The sequence below is a fragment of the Heterocephalus glaber genome, unplaced genomic scaffold, assembly GCF_053883595.1.
Source record: "Heterocephalus glaber isolate CG9 unplaced genomic scaffold, H.glaber_assembly_v1.0 deba00001457, whole genome shotgun sequence".
Classification (NCBI taxonomy): domain Eukaryota; kingdom Metazoa; phylum Chordata; class Mammalia; order Rodentia; family Bathyergidae; genus Heterocephalus; species Heterocephalus glaber.
In genome coordinates, this window is record NW_028258305.1 from 43,016,215 (window position 1) to 43,033,089 (window position 16,875).

The 16,875-nt window shown below is 35.7% G+C and overlaps 1 protein-coding gene and 1 pseudogene across 15 annotated transcripts in view; one reads left to right on the top strand and one right to left on the bottom strand.

Annotated features, from left to right (window-relative positions):
- Ncoa1 (nuclear receptor coactivator 1) overlaps window positions 1-16,875 on the bottom strand; it is a 265,108-nt gene that overhangs the window by 179,130 nt on the left and 69,103 nt on the right. The gene's annotated exons all lie outside the window — the stretch shown is intronic.
- LOC147827071 (U4 spliceosomal RNA) lies at window positions 15,910-15,992 on the top strand (annotated as a pseudogene).

Here is a 16,875-nt window from a genome sequence, read left to right on the forward strand (position 1 = left end):
TTTCTTCTTTATTATCTGTCTCCTTCCTCCACTCAAATTTGTTCCATGAAAGCATGTATCTTATATATTCTGTTCTATGAGATATGATTTATATGCTTATTCTTGTGTTGGATACATAGCTTGATACTGAGTAGGTGAAAACCTCTTCCTCAAGAATTCAATTTTTAAAGTGTTAGATACAAATTTGGAAGTGTGATTTCACAGATCATTTTAAATCACTATTATTGAGATAATTAAGATGCAATAAAAGGTGCCCAATTTAAATACATAGGGAAATGAATTTTGTCAAATGAAAGCCCCTATGCAGCTGCTGCCGCTGCCACCATTATCACCACCACCACCATTATTTCTGTTGTCCCACCAAAATGCTTCTTTGTAACTCTTTGCAGTTCAGACAAATTTTGCTTTAACCTATAAAGGTTTCCCTAATGAACTCTATGAAAAATGATTAGATGTATAGCAGAGCTTTTCTCTACACCCACCAAATAAAGGATCTGCTTATGCATTTATATTTAGTTAGAAGGGGAGAAAACCCCTTCTGTATCTTCTCATGCTGCACTGCGTCTATAGACATCACTTTCTCCTTTTCTCCAGGGGGTGTGTGCTTATCTGTCCAAAATTCAAGCCCTAGCTTATGCACCTTCTCTGTAAACCTCGAAGTCTCCCATTTCTCCTTCCCTTCTTCAAATTAATCTCTATGTTCCCATGGCATATTACAATCACCTTTTGTCAATATTTGTTACAGTTTATAAACAATTCTTAGTTCCTCAGAGAAAGGTCTATGTCTTATGCATATGTGTAAGCCCAGCATCTGGCATGCAGAGCAATCATACTTGATAAATAATTATTGTATCCCAGGATTCAGGTAAAGAAAGCATAGCCTGCTCTGCAAAGCCCTTTCCAACTCAAACCCTCATCTGAAAATAAAATAATTTAGTTAGGCACTTCAGTATATTCTTCTAAAATACTATTCAAATAATTCAACTGAATTGTCAGTTCAATGAAAAATTCATCATTTGGTTGTCTAAAGCTTTCATTTAAATTTTTAATTCTGAATTTTAAACATTAATGTTCAAAAACACTGTTTAATTGTTTGATAAAATACTCACATTTTAAAAGAGAACCTCCACATGTTTATCTAAAGATAACTTAATTTGTTTTTCAATTTTATAAACAATGGAGAATTTGTTTTGCAAAAAATTGGCAACAAATTGGTGCTTCTTTAAAGTCTCTTCTCAGTTTATTCCAAATAAATTTCAGGATCCTAATTCAGCATAATAGCCTGCTTCATAAAAACTAACATTTACTACCCAAATCTCACTCGTATATTAAAAGCTAGAGAAAAAACCAATAAATGTAGTTTTTTCCTAAAGTTATATAGAGAAAACTATGCCCTCAATTCATAATTTTTAAAACATCTGATTCTTCACTACAAGATTTTAATTTTAAAGCACACCTTGGCAGTATTTTTGACAGAACAAACAATGGCAGCTGACATAGTTTTCTTCTGTGTTCAGTAAAGAGTTAAAAACAAAAGCTTGACTGAGAGAATTACGTATCTGCGGGGCAAACTCAGCAGAAGAAGCTGTATTTTAACCCTAAATACATTTTAAATCATTTTAAACAATGCTTCAGTAAAATTTTTCCTGTAATATCTTTAAATTTTTATTTAATCTTCTAATAACACCATCCTTTTACATAACAAACTTTATCTCAAAATTAATAAAAACATTTGTAGAAAGAAGCCAACTATCAGGGTTCTAACTATAGTTTAAGAAGAAAAACCGAGTAGCTTTTTAACAACTACAGAAGCGCCAGTCTACTCCTACCACATTGCACTGATTCTCTGACTGAGTCTGTCCTATGTACTAAAGCCACGTCAACTCGCAGAATTTCACAGCTCTTTCCAGTGCTAATCCCTGTTGAAAAACCATCTGTGCTTCCCGTTACTGCAGATCAAAGTCCCATCAATTAGCCTGAACTAAAGTCCACTCAGGGTCCCACCTTCTCTGTGCCTCATTTCCTCCCTTACTCAGTCAGTTCCTGCTACCAGGCCTCTCCTCAGACTGATCCCTCCTGAAGTATCTTTCCCAATCCCTGGCACCAAAAATAATAACCTACTAAACTTTCAAGCTTTGGGTCAAACTCCTTCATAAAACTTCACCAATCAATTTGTTCCCCATCTCCCTTACTTATTAAGGTCCTTGAGAACAATTTCTGTATGCGTATGTTTAAATTTTTCTTTAACCTAACATGATTCCATTGGCTTTTTTCCTTTTAAAATATATGATAAATCCATTCCACCACTCCCAGCCCAGAGGAAGGGGCTTCCAGGCCTCCTTTTCACCTCTTCCAGCCCAGAGGATGGGGGTTCCAGACCACAGTTCCATTGCTCCCAGCCAGGAGGAAGGGGCATCTGGAAGGCCAGTCCACCGCTCTCAGCACAGAGGAGGTGAGCCTCCCCTACCCCTCAACCCTCGGTCTAAATGAGAAGACCCATAAACAAGTCTCAAAACCGACTTCCAGATCATCTACAGCAACCCCAAAGGGAAAGCAGATGGAACACTCCGATACTCAACCACCTGGACTCCCTGAACTGGCAACAAAAGAAGATCTAGAAAAAATGAAATCAGAAATAATTTCTCACATAACAGCAGAGATTGTGCCCATAGTGTAAGACATGATTAATAAATCTAGAGAAGACATAGATAAAACAATAGAGGAGCTGAGGAACATGATGGAATCCCAACATAGGAAACAAATGGAATCCATAAAACAGATACAAACAGAGTTCCAGGAGATTAAAAACTCCATTGAAAGTCTACACAGCAGAATGAGCCACAGTGAGAACAGACTTTCAGATATAGAAGATAAGATTGCAATTAGTGACCAGGAAAAGGAAAATTGCTTCAAAATTGTAAGAGAACATGAGAAATCAATCCAGCAGCTGCTAGATGATGCAAAGAAGAATAACATAAGACTGATTGGAGTCAATGAAGAAAGAAGAGTGAGTGCAGACAACATAAAAAAAACTGTTCACAGAAGTGATGCCAGAAAACTTCCCAAGCAGGGAAAAAGAACTTGACATCCAGATAAGTAAGGCATATAGGACTCCAAATAGGCTTGATCAAAAAAAATCTATACATAGGCATATAATTGTTAAGACTGCAGAAAGCCAACAGGAGAACAAAGTTCTACAAGCAGTTAGAGAAAAGAAACAAATCACATACAAAGGAAAGCCCATCAGAATCACAGCAGACTTCTCAACACAAACCCTCAAGGCAAGAAGAGCTTGGGGTAATGTATTCCAAGCCCTAAAGGAAAACAGCCTCCAACCCAGATTGATGTGCCCTGCAAAACTATCTTTCAAAATTGATGGAGAAGTAAGATACTTTCATGACAAAGAGCACCTTAGGAACTTCATAAATATCAAACCAGCACTCCAAAAAATTTTAAATATCCTAGGAAAAGATAATGAGGAACACAACCTCAGGAAGCACAGCAGAATGAGTCCATCAGGCATGACATTAAACGCAAAGAGGGAGAATCCAACAAAAAGAAAAAGTCATGACAATGATAAGCCAATACATATCAGTTATAACCATCAATGTTAATGGTCTCAATTCACCAATCAAAAGAAATAGACTGGCAGAATGGGTCAAGAAGCAAACTCCAACAATATGCTGCATACAAGAAACACACTTAATTCAAAAATAAACTCATAGATTGAAAATTAAAGGGTGGAAAATAATACTCCATGTGACAGGAACCTGAAAAAAAGCAGGAGTAGCTATCCTCTTTGCAGATCAAGTGGATTTCAAACCAACACTGCTTAAGAGAGACAAAGAAGGACACTACATCCTTATAAAGGGAACAATTCAACAGGAAGAGCTGACAATCATAAATATCTATGAACCAAACACTAGTGCACCCCACTATATAAAACAAATACTAATGGACATGAAAAGTCACATAAGCACTAATACAATAGTAGTGGGGGACCTCAACACCCCACTGTCACAAATAGATAGATCAATTAGACAAAAAATAAGTAATGAAATACTAGAACTCAATCGAACTCTTGAACAAATGAACTTAACAGATGTTTATACAGTGTTCCACCCCACAAAATCAGAATACACGTTCTTCTCAGCTGCAAGTGGGTCTCCAAAATAGACCACATTCTCAGTAATAGAATGTGTTTAAGTAAGCGCAAAGGAATTGAAGTTATCCCCTGTATATTATCAGACCATAGTGCGATGAAATTGGAGGTCAATAGCAAAAGAAACTGCAAAAATTTCATAAACACATGGAAATTGAACAACCCACTTCTGAATAACCAATGGGTCACAGAGGAAATTAAAGAAGAAATCAGACAGTTCCTTCAATTAAATGACAATGACAATGCAACATTATCGGAATCTATGGGACACAATGAAAGCAGTCTTAAGAGGAAAATTCATAGCAGTGAATACTCATATTAGGAAAACAGAGCGGGCCCAATTAAACAACCTGATGCTGAACCTCAAGCATCTAGAAAAAGAAGAGCAGGACAAACCCCAAGCTCATACAAGGGAGGAAATTTTAAAGACCAGAGTAGAAATCAATGCAATGGAGACTAAGAGAATGATACAAAAAAAAAAAAATCAATGAAGCCAAGAGTTGGTTCTTTGAAAGAATCAACAAAATTGACAAACCCTTAGCCAACCTTATCAGAAAAAAGGAAAGAAAAGGCCCAAATCCATGCAATTAGGAATGAAAAGGGTGAAATTACAACAGACCTAGCAGAAATCCAGAGGATCATCAATACCTACTTCCAGAACCTATACGCCAACAAGATGGACAACACAGAAGAAATGGACAGATTCCTAGATACATGTAAATTACCAAAGTTGAACAAAGAAGACCTAAAAATTCTAAACGACCCAATATCAATCAATGAAATTGAAAATGTAATTAAAAATTTACCAACAAAGAAAAGCCCAGGTCCTGATGGCTTCACTGGTGAATTCTGCAAGACATTTAGAGAGGAACTGCTGCCACTACTGTTTAAACTCTTCAATGAAACTGAAAGGGAAGCATTACTCTCAAATTCATTCCTGGAAGCAAGCATCACCTTGATCCCCAAAGCAGAGAAAGACCCAACCAAAAAAGAGAACTATAGGCCAATCTCACTAATGAACACAGATGCAAAAATCCTTAATAAGATACTGGCAAATAGAATGCAGAAGATCATCGAGAAGATCGTACACCTTGACCAAGTGGGATTCATCCCAGGGATGCAGGGTTGGTTCAATATATGCAAATCAATCAGTGTAATACACTATATCAAGAGAGCCAAGGACAAAAACCATATGATTATCTCCATAGATGCAGAAAAAGCATTTGACAAAATCTAACATGCATTTATGATAAAAACCCTACAAAAAATTGGAATAGATGGTCTCTATCTCAATCTGATAAAAACCATCTATGAAAAACCAATACCCAATATCATACTAAATGGTCAACAACTGAAATCCTTCACACTAAAATCAGGAACAAGACAAGGATGTCCACTATCACCACTCTTGTTTAATATACTTTTGGAAACATTAGCCATGGCAATTAGACAAGAGAAAGAAATAAAAGGAATAAAGATAGGAAATGAAGAAGTCAAGTTGTCATTACCTGCAGATGACATGATATTCTATATAGAAGACCCCAAGAATGCCACCAAAAGTCTTCTAGACTTAATAACCAAATTCAATACAGTAGCTGGATACAAGGTCAACACACAAATATCAATAGCTTTCCTCTACACAAGTAACAGACTCACTGAGACAGAAATACAGCAAACAATTCCTTTCACAATAACATCCAAAAAACTGAAATACCTAGGAATCAACCTAACAAAAGAAATCAAAGACCTCTTCTCTGAAAACTATGGCACTCCGAAAAGAGAGATTGAAGATGATATCAGAAAATGGAAAGACATTCCCTGCTCCTGGGTAGGAAGGATCAATATAGTGAAAATGGCCATACTTATGTGCACCCATGTTCATAGCAGCACAGTTTGTAATAGCTAAAACTTGGAAACACCCCAAATGCCCATCAACTGGAGACTGGATAAAGAAAATGTAGGTTTTTAATAAAACAGAGTACTACTCAGCCATAAAAATGAGAAATTAGAGACATTTATAGCTAAATGGATGCACATTGAGGTGATACTCTTAAGTGAAATAAACAGGACACACATGTAAATACCGAATAGTTTCTCTAGTTTGAGAAACTGAAAGTGTAAATAAGGACTAAAAGGTGTAACAGATAACATGAAATAGGAAGAAAAGGGGAAAAGGGAAAGGGAAAATGGGAGGGGTAGGGGAAAGGAAAGAAGGGAATGGAATTAGTATGAGAAAATGAAAAAATGGAAACAAAGTCTTTGTAAAAAGGGAAGTATGGACAGTTTGAAGGGAAGGCAGGAGAATGGGGAAAATAAGAACCTAGAGATTATGTAAAGGTGCACATTTCCAATGATGAATGTCATTATACTGTATACCTAAATTGTACCAATAAAATAAAATTTAAAAAATAGTGCTAATAATTGTTGAGTACCCACTCTATGACAAGCTATACAGCCCCTGCTGTCACAACGCTTACACTTATATGGGATGGAATGTGAACTATTTTGGCATTAACTTATTGTAATGTATCAAATTTCTTACTGCTGACCAGTTATCTTCAGTTTTTACTTTACAAGTAATGCTATTGTGAATATAGTTCTAACATAGCTTTGTTATTCCTTGGATTGGTTTTATTTATGGTCAGTTCCCAAGAGTAGGATCATTAAATCAATTGCCTTGAATATCTTTATGGCTTTTAAGATATATACTACCATACTACTGTACTTCCAAATGAGTTTTTCTAATTCCAAAAGCAATGCATGAGTAGTAGATTTCCTGAAGACTCCTTTATTATGTTTGCTTAATAAGAAAAAGTTATTCACTATCGTTTTAATTTACCATAGAGGTTGAACACTTTTCCTTATGTCTACTTTATGCTGCCTTATGACTTAATGGGCATGTCCTTTATTGACGTATTTACTACAACCTTAGTGTTGTAAACATTTTTTATAATACCATAATCATTAAAGGTCATATTTGTAAATGTTTTCCATTTTGTTTTATTTTGTTTCTTCTTAGTTTTAACTGTGTTGGTTTTCTATACAGTACTCTTTAGAAGATTACTATTCTTTACATAGTTTTAGTAGTGTTTCAGTTTTAAGAAGTTAATCATTACATTCACATATGGGTAGGCTCAACACTAGCTTCTCTAACTGCTATCTGATTGTCCCTACACTTAATAAAACTATCTTATCACTGACAGATACTATGCTCGCTTATTGTACATTAAATTCCTAAACCATGTTTTCTCAATTCTAAAAGTACTTACTTTTCTTAAAATAATATTTTTAGGTTTGTGAAACTCAGGTATCATAATGAAAATTCAAAAAAATCCACCAGTACCCAAGCAAAAAACTAAGCTGTGATATATGTCTGCTTGCTTTTATGTGAACCTATGGGAAATATCATCCTTGAAGTTGTCTGTTTATCTATGACCACACCTGAATTAACTGCATAAGTAAACTCATACACAGTTGAATTCTAATTTAAATTTGAAAATCTAACTTGCTTGAAAATGGTTTCCAAAATATTGAACCATGATTAACGCAATAAAATAAAAAGTTATTGTGATGCAAAAATTGTGTTGCCAAGCCAAGTAAGGGCAATCAAAAGCAGTAGAAACTACATAATCTCTCAAAATAGATCACAGAATTATCCGAGCTAGAAGATACTGGTGTGATCAATTTACATTTTACAAAGTATTATCACCCAAGTGCTAGATATCAATCTGTCAAAAGTTTCCAGCTGATTCAAAAAAGGAAGTTATTTAATTCATGGTTTATCTCTAGAAAAACTGAAATTGTGAGCTTAGCCAAAAAAGAAAAGCAGTTAATTCCAAACATATGGCTCAAAACTATACTGATAATCATAATGCATAGACTAAGAAACCAAACACAGGTGAGGAAAAGCAGCATGATGGAATGGGAAAAGGAATTAAATTCAATCGTATGATTCCAGAGACCATGGGTATATGGATAAATGTACACTTAACTCAAAACTTTAAGAAGTTTTTAAAAAATAAACTTAGTACCAGACATGGTGATTTATGTTTGTAATCCTAGCACTCAGGGAGGCTGAGGCAGGAGCATTGCAAGTTCAAGCCCTGCCAGAGCAACACAGTGACTCAGTGAGATCCTATCTCAAAGTAAAAATTTTTTTAAAGGTCTAGGAATGTAGCTCAGTGCAAAGGCTCTGGGTTCCAATCTCCAGTAGTACTGCCAAAAAAGTAAGATAAAGCCAGATGTGGTAGCACAACTCTGTAATCCCAGCACTCAAGAGGCTTCGGCAGGAGGATCACCACAAGTTCAAGGCCACCTGGGGCTCATACAGCAAGATCCTGTCTCAAATAAGTAAAAAATAAACTTAGCATGTTTTTCTTTTTTCCTGAAAATACCTTAAATCTGTGGTATGTATCATGATTAACAGAATTAAGAAAATATATTGTATGAATATATTTGTCTACATTTATTTACTCATTCATTCACTCATTTCTGAGTAGAAAACAGAGAATCAAGTAACAAAATTAAAACTATACTGCGTAAAGATCAACTCTTTCCAAGGTTCTAGAAGTGAATGTCACACAGAAAAATGGATATGTGAAGAAAATTCAATCCAGCTAAAAAAAGACAACCAGTTAGATAACTGGGCAAATACCATAATAAAAAATCCTTACAAAAAATTAAAGGTGAATAATAGCTGGGAAAAAGAAAATAAATATAGGTCCTGATTCAACTAAAAGTAAAAGTATTAAGAACTTATTACAACTCTGTGGTATTTGACCAAGATTCAGAATATTGTAAGGAGGTGAGCGGTGCTGAGGACTGAACCCAGAGCCTCACATATGTTAAGCAGGCATTCTTCCACTGAGCTGCGTCCCCAACCCCAAATAGTATAATTCTTGATTAACCACCCTACCATTGCAATAGGTTCCCAAGAGTGAAAAATGAAAAGGGACGTGCTAGTCAAAATCACTTGTTAATTATTATCAAAGGCTTTGGATCATAGGCAACAAGGGCCTCCTTTGCCTTAATTACAGGTAAGCTAAATACCTGAAACAATGAGTACTTACAAACTACCTTCTGGATGTTTTTTATTTAGGCCCACATCTTAATCCATAGGAAAAGAAGATGAAAATGATAATCAAGAATTTTCACAAACAGCCATGTTGGAGAATCAGGGCTAAGATTGATCCTCTCAGTTTAGACAACCAGAAAACTGGATAAAACAGATGAAACAATGATTTCATACTGGACAACATTCACAGCACAAGAGGGACCCCTTAGAAAATGTGGGAAAACGAAGTGGGTACTGATCTGTCACAGATAAAAGGAAACTACCTGAGGTTGGGAAAAGGGCCACTGGGGGGAAAAATAGGCCAAAAGATCCCTGAAGTTCATACAGGGTTATGAAGAGTTTGTATTCCCACTGAATAGACTGAAAAGACCTCATAGTAGATGAGACATTATGTAAAGCTCTTAAAAGGAAATCAACTTCTAAATTAACTCTAGGAAAAAAGGCTCTAGACCCGTCCTTATAAGCTTCTTCAAAATAAAGTCTAAAAGACATTAAACTAACCAAAAAAAATTCAACTGCATGCAAAATTTGGACCAAAATTATTGAAAGGAATACAACAAAATCCACCACTCAGTAACAGAAAATTCACAATGTTTAATATCTAATCAATTTACAGGCATGAAGAAACAGGAAAATAGCACCTATCACTAGAACAATAATAAATCAATAGAAACAGACAGAAGAGGGAGACCAGGAAAAGGGAACAAGTGCAAAAATAGATTATGGCTCACTAGGGGCAGGAATTTAGCTCACTGGTTCCGTCGCCTGCCTCCCAAGTGCAAGGTCCCAAGTTTGATCCCTGGTACCAAAAATAAATAAATAAATAAATAAAGATTATGGCTCACTGAGGATCCAATGGTAATTCTATGTTCCTAATTGGTAGCAAGGGTCGGAAGGGTGAAAAATGAGGCTGAAATGGTATGCAGAGGCCAGATCATAAGAAATCTGTAGATCCTATTAGGGAGTTTTATCTTTATCCTGAGGAAGCCATGAAAAAAAATTTTAGCAGAGAAATGCCATAATTAACAGTCTGCAGCATCCATAATGCATTAGATAAGAGGAATGATACAGGAGGCAAAGGAACCAATTAGTCAGAAGATTGCTATATAAATCCAGGTGGGGTTCTGGGCATGGAGACATGTATATATATTTGAGAAATATTTGCTATGGAGAGATATTTGGGAATTAAAATCAATGACCTTTATTGGATATGTGAGGTATGCAAAGGAGAAAGAAATAGAAGATAATGGTCAGGCTTTTGTCTTAACCAACTAGGCATGCACAGTGGGTGATATTTAATTTAATATGACAAACATTGGGGGGGAAAGTTGGTTTGGAAAAAGAAAGTGAAGGGAAGACGAATTCCATTTTGGCCACATTAAGTATTGGATAACCCTGTAAAATACTGCAGAAGAGATGCCAAACAGGCAACTGACTGATTCTTCCTCATTTCCAATGTTCACTCCATTACTAAATCCTGTCAAATTCACTTTCAAAATACAGTATAGCATAAATCTGTCTACCTCTCTTCATTTCTACTGTTATTATCTTTCTGCAAAGCATCCATCTCCCTCCATGATTTCCATACTTCAGTCAGAGTGATCTTTTAAAAGTACCAATAAGATGATGTTACTCTCTACTTAACTCCTTTAAGGGTGGCTTCCTTTTGAACTTTAAAGGAAAGGCATAGCCTAACAAATCTCCATGTGATGTTACCCTTCTTTAACTTCATCAATCACATCTCTTATTAAGACTTATGGAGGGCCAGGGATTTAGCTAAGTGGTTCCTCTGCCTGCCTTGCAAGTGCAAGGACCCGAGTTCGATCCCTGGTACCAAAAAAAAAAAAAAAAAAAAAAAAAAGACTCATGTACACTGACCAAATTGTCCTGTCTTAGTATCTTTGCATTGAGGAATTGTTCCACTTCCTGTTTCTCTTCTCACCTCTCAACACAATCTTGCTTTCTGCCTTCAGATCTTATCTCAACTATCATCAGGGTTCTTTACTAACCACTCTCTACCCCACTATCTGGATTATGTCTTTATAGCACTTAACAGAATCTATACTCATGTTTGTTTGTTTATTTTCTACAATATATGCTCCACAAAACAGAAATCTTATCTTTGTGTAGATGGTATAGAGTTGGCCTTCCGATAACTGTTTGCTGAATGAATTACGTTAATAGAAAAAAAAGTAAACCTACCCTCAAGAAATCTCACTCTGCTAGAACACTGTTAAGAGATTCATACTGATTTTATAATATGAATTGGGAATATTTCCATCTTTTTATAGTCTGTAGACTATTTTTCATCATAGGGTTATACTGCTCAAAAACCAGAAAGAATTTACTGAGAAAACAATCTGGTCCCCGAACCAACTTTTAAGGAAAATTCCTTTGAACTTCTCTCTATCATTTTTAGTTTAGATTTAGAAAAAAAAATCAGTTTGAGTGTTTCATAATTCAAGGAGATTTCAAATAAATTGATAGAGTTAATAAAGGTCCCTAATAATATTAAAAATTCTTGTTTTGTTGTTGTTGTTTTTGGTGTTACTAAGGATTGAACCCAGAGCCTTTGTGCTGAACTACATCCCCAGCTCTTTTTAAAATATTATATTCTGAGACAGGATTGTGCTAAATTGCCCAATGGGACTTGAACTTGTCATCCTCCTGCCTCAGTTTCCCACAGTGTTAGGATTGCAGGCATGTACCACAGATACCAGCTCTCTTACCTATTTATCTCCCTTATTCTGAAATAACTAAAAAGTTTTCAATCTTCCTTGTTAACATGTCATATTTACTAATTTTATTTTTTAACCCTAAGAAATAGCTCTTAGACTATTCACTGCTGTCTTTTCTGTTTTTTCATGCATCTGTTCCTTCTTTTAACTTATTAACAATCCTTTCTTTCTCTTGGCATTTTTTTTGTTGTTGTTGGGTTTTGTTTATCAAACTGTGAAATCGGGTGCTTAGTACATTTCTTTCTTTACCAACTTTGAAGCTAATTAAGATTATGCATTTACTTCTTTTTTTTTTTTTTTTCCCGGTACCGGGGATTAAACTCAGGACCTTGCACTTGAGAGGCAGGAGCCGGAACCACTGAGCTAAATCCCCGGGCCTATGCATTTACTTCTAAGCACAGTATTAGTCTTAGACTGAGTCTTATTCCAGCTTGCTAAATAATCAGATATTATATATTTTATCTATTGTTAAATATTTACATAAGAAATATTTGTTTACTTTTTCCAAGTGGTTGGAGTTTTACATTTTAAACTGTTGTAGTCAGAGTGTGTATATATATATATAGTTTGGGGTTTCTTTTAATTAATGAGTTTTCTTTATGGTTTAATCTAAAAAATGTTTTTTTAATGTTTCATGGTCAATTGGAAAAATGTACTTTATCTCAAATTTATTTATTTAACTTTTTTATTAATTTTTTAAATCTCAAATTTAAATGAAAGCTTCATAAGTAACTAAATAAACTCCATTATCAGAAATGTAGGTGTTAAAATATACTTCTTTGGGGATACTATTTTTACTAGCTTTACATTCATCTTTACTATGTGAAGAATAAGGACAATGATTCACAATTTTGTACCAAATTTCATTTTATATTTACTCTGCTAGACTGGTTAGGAAAAGAGTGCTTCTTAATGATTAAGAAATTCCTAATTTTAAAAAAGTCCAAAAATTCTCAAAAAAATTAATAGCTAACTAAATTCATTCCACTGTTGTATCTCTATGTTCCTTTCTTTTCTGCGGTGGTAGGGATCAAACTCAGGGCCTTGCACATGCTAGGCAAGTGATCTACCCCAGTCCACTATGTTCATTTTTAATTGAGGAAGGTAAAGTGATAAAATACTTGAAAAAATCACTCCATATAAAACACCACTGGACTGGGGGTGTGGCTTAGTGCTAAGGTGCATGCCCAACATGCGAGAGGCCCTGGGTTTGATTCTCAGTACCACCAAAAAAAAACCTATCATCAAAACCAATAAAGTTTCTCTTTTTTAAAATAAAATCATAAAATGCAGTTTGACTGGTGAGTAGCATTTACAACTCTGACTATTCTTGTAGGAGACACTATACTACACCTAATATACTTGTGATTATAAAAACTTTATAGGCGCCCCATCATATCATAAACTTATGCTGAACTAGTGAAATACTTCAGTTCTTTGTGTTCTCAAATCTAAGATTTTGCATTTGTTTAAACTAAAAGAATAATTCACTTTTAAAATTCTGATTGAAGAACTGGGTACTAATTTCAAACTTGATTTCACTGTAAGAGAAAGAGATGGATGAATTCTGGCTTTACTGACAATTATTTAATGTTTAAATAAGTCTTAACATAGCTGTTTATAAGGTAGATATAATAACAATGTACACTTTATGTAACTGGGACAGTATCTGAAAACTATATGTCAGCCACACTTGGTGGCACAGGGCTGAAGTCCTATATCCTTGGGAGACTGAGGCAGGAGGACTGCTTGAGCCCAGAAGTTTGGGGCCAGCCTGAGCAACACAGGGGAGGGGAGAGGAGAGGAAGAGGATCTTATCATAGTGCCTGATACAGCAATCATTAAATATTAGTTATTACTATCATTATTATATTGCTTGCCTCATACTGGCTTTACTTTTCTTTTCACTTGCTATCACATTCTGTATAGACTACATTAATTATGCCTCCTCATTTAAGATTGTCATCAGAACAAAACTGTCTCAATGCCTTCCCCAAGTAACTGACAAGTTAAACTGAGTACCTCGCATCTATGCTTATTCTTGCATATTACCTTTTGGTTTCCACAGCATCCTAGATTTAGCTTGGAGAACATTTCATCCGTCCTCTGAAAGTTTTTGTGAGCAGAAAGGAGGATGAGTTTCTGCCACACACATTTTTGTTGTTGTTCAGATGACATTTTACCATTTACCAATAACTTATGGCCTTCTTAAATCTTCTTTAACACAAACAACAGGTCATACAATTCCAATAGCTACGCCATCACTCAATAAGTGCAATCACCCGTTGGAAGACAAAACTCTTGCAATCTCTAAAATCTTCAGTTTCCAATATTTTAGCATCATTTAAAAATATAGTTAAGTCCTCTCTGCTTCGTGACTGCTGTCCCATAAGTGAGCCTCCTCTGCCAGACCCTCTGCCAGGCCGCCCTGCCTTGGAGCCAGCCAACTACAGACTGCAACCTCTACAAATGGTGAGCCAAAATAAAACCTTTTCTCCTTTAAAAAGTACAGTGAAAGATACATGAAAAGATTGCTTCAGTTTATTGCTATACAAAAAGAACAGCTGGGTTGGAGCAAGGAGGGTGGTGAAGCACAGAAAAATAGCATCACTGTTTCAGGCCTTCAGACTTCCATAACCATCGGGAAAAGGCTGTTTGCAATTACACCACATCATGCCCTCTTTCCAGGTGACATCAAAACTTCTTTCTTACTACAGCCCATGTGCCTCCTGCCATGAAACTTAGGTATCTTCCTATATGATAAAGCCCCCTGCAGTTGGCCAAAGAGAAACCAAAAAACCCATGGAAGTTAGCACAGGCCACATTTTCCCCTGAAGCGTTCCCACCTGCCTAACAGGCAAGTATTCATCTGGCAACCAATTCAGTCAGTCAGTAATCCTTCTCAAACTCAGAGACTGTTTTTTTAAAAAAAATTCTTTACAGAGAACATAGAGATTACTCATTAAGCCACCATAGCACATTACCAACAGGTTTTCCCATCTGTCCCAGGCCTAGGACTTCCTAAAGTAACTAGGCCATATTCCCCCTTCCCCATTTTAAAAGTTAAAGAATAAAGAACAATTTTTAAACAAAAGTATAAAATAGTATAAACTAAGGTTTATTTACTAGATACATATTATATGCTGAACAGTGCACCAGTACGCCTAATTTATCTTAAATGGCCTATAAAAGTGAAGTAGGAGGTTAACAGATGTGGGGGTTAAAGGAGAGAGAGGTAATTTTATCTAAGGGTCACACAGAAACTCACCAAGTAGGACCAGTAAAATCAACAAGTAACTGAAAGTAAAATGAGCCCTGAGTGTGCTGCTTACAAATTGATAGGGAAATATAATTTTAAGAAACTAGATACTTGCTACAGGATAGTTTATTCTTTGGTTTCTTGCTGCATACTAATGTGATTCTTAGTCTCTTAGTGAGTGTCTTGTATTTGTAAAGCAGTAAACTCAACTGGACTCTGTATTTCCTACATATTAAGACAATTTCCAAAACCAAATTACAAATGAAAGCTATTTTTTAAAAACTGAACTCCTTCCAGCATGGACAATGTATCTAGAAGTGTACCTTGATTTAATATAATGATCTTATGTGTTTTATATGTTTTCTGTCTATTGGTCTGATTGTTAATCTGTATATATGATAATTAACTTTATAATGACTTATAAATGAATCTCAAGCTGGCAAAATAGAAGGGGGTGGAGGGAAGGGGAAAAAAAGAATTGAGATGTGGTATGTACAGGTACCAGTTCTCCACAATGAATGGGATGAATTATTATGTATTGCAAACAGGTACTAACAAAAATAAAAAATGAAAAACTAAAAACCGAACTCTTTGGCCAGTACACTAAGACAAACAAAATCTTTTTCTATAAAGAACACCCAATAGACTAAAGAAATTATGAGAAATAAGAATTCAGAGTTTTGCACAGTGGCAGTATGATAGCCGATGAAGTTTATCTGAGGCATGATTACTGCTAATTGAGAAACATTAATTCAACCAGACATAGCACCACAAGCCTATAACCCTAGCTACGCTAGAGGCTGAGGCAGAAGTTCAAGGAAAGCCTGGGCAACTTTCAAGGCACTGTCTCAAAACTCACTAACTAAATAGGGCTGGGGGTGTAGCTCAGCAGTAGAGCACTTAATGGATCGATGAGACCCTGGGTATTGAGCCTCCCATTTCTGGCCCCCCCAAATCAGTGGACTGCTGAATACATAACTCAACTGTATTCTTATAAGCCAACAAAGATAAACTGTTTGGACCTTTCTCTTATGAAATTTTTCAAGAAAGCTTAAAGAAAATTATGAAGATCTACCTTCTTTCCCTTTCCCACTCACTGTCCCAAATCCTGCATCCAGCTTAAAGAATGGCCAAACACCTCATGGTCAATGTTGGTCAATCCTCACCTGTAGCACCCCCCATGATAAAGCAGATCCAAAGCACATCTTTACATTCATTAATATTTCAAGATATATCCCTATTACAGAGGGACCTTGAAAGTATAACTATCTCCTAGTATCACTCCTAAAATTAATAATAATTCTTTAATACTAAAGTCTGGACTAAATAAAGTCCAAACATTTCTATTACCCTAAAGTTTCCTTTCTCTTCCTTTGTCTCCCTACAATTTATTTGTTGAAAAAACCAAGTCACATGTCCTGAGGAGCTCCCCACAGCCTACCTTTTGCTGGCAATATCTTTGTGGTATTTCATGTTCCCCTGTATTTCGTGTTTTCCATAAACCAGTAGTTAGAGTTAAAGGCTAGAACAGATTCAGGCTCAAGGAAATTTCTTTTTGGCAAAGCTACTTCATAGGTAGTGCTGTGAGCTTTCATTAAAAAAAATCTAAAGTCTGGCTGTTTGTCTACTGATGGTCTCTACT